We start from the raw sequence: 466 nt of genomic DNA on the forward strand, positions 1-466 counted from the left end.
TGCCAGGGCGCAGCCCCCCAAAAGGGCGGGAGGGCGGCGCGCCAGCGGGGCAGGGGGGCGGGCCTGGGGCGCGGAGGAGGAGCGAGAACCCAGGCGGTCCAGGCGGGGGCCAGCGGTGCGCGGGCGGCGAGGGAAGGGACCGGCCCATGGCCACGGTGGCGGGGGGAGGCGGGCAAGAGAGCGGCATGGGGGGCGTGCCCGGAGCACGGCGCCGGCCCGCCGAGCGCTGTAGACGAAGGCCCATGCAGCAGGCGCGGCCCGCCCCGCGCGGGGCACTGTACGAGGGTCCACGCCAGGAAGGGGTGGGAGGCCAATGTGCGGAGCCAGAGGGCAAAAAAAAAAACTGGGGAGGAGTGCCAGGGAGGTAAAGACGTGCGGTGGAAACAGAAGAGCATAAGAACCGCGGAGGAGGCGACGGGGTCGGCCAAAGGGCGCGCAGACAGACGGAGGCGGCGCGGACGTCCGC

The 466-nt window shown here is 74.0% G+C and overlaps 1 protein-coding gene across 1 annotated transcript in view; it reads right to left on the reverse strand.

The window, feature by feature from the left end:
• LOC119585908 overlaps nt 1-466 on the reverse strand; it is a 17,549-nt gene that overhangs the window by 5,234 nt on the left and 11,849 nt on the right. The window lies entirely within an intron of this gene.

Source organism: Penaeus monodon, chromosome 20, assembly GCF_015228065.2.
Source record: "Penaeus monodon isolate SGIC_2016 chromosome 20, NSTDA_Pmon_1, whole genome shotgun sequence".
Classification (NCBI taxonomy): Eukaryota; Metazoa; Arthropoda; class Malacostraca; order Decapoda; family Penaeidae; genus Penaeus; species Penaeus monodon.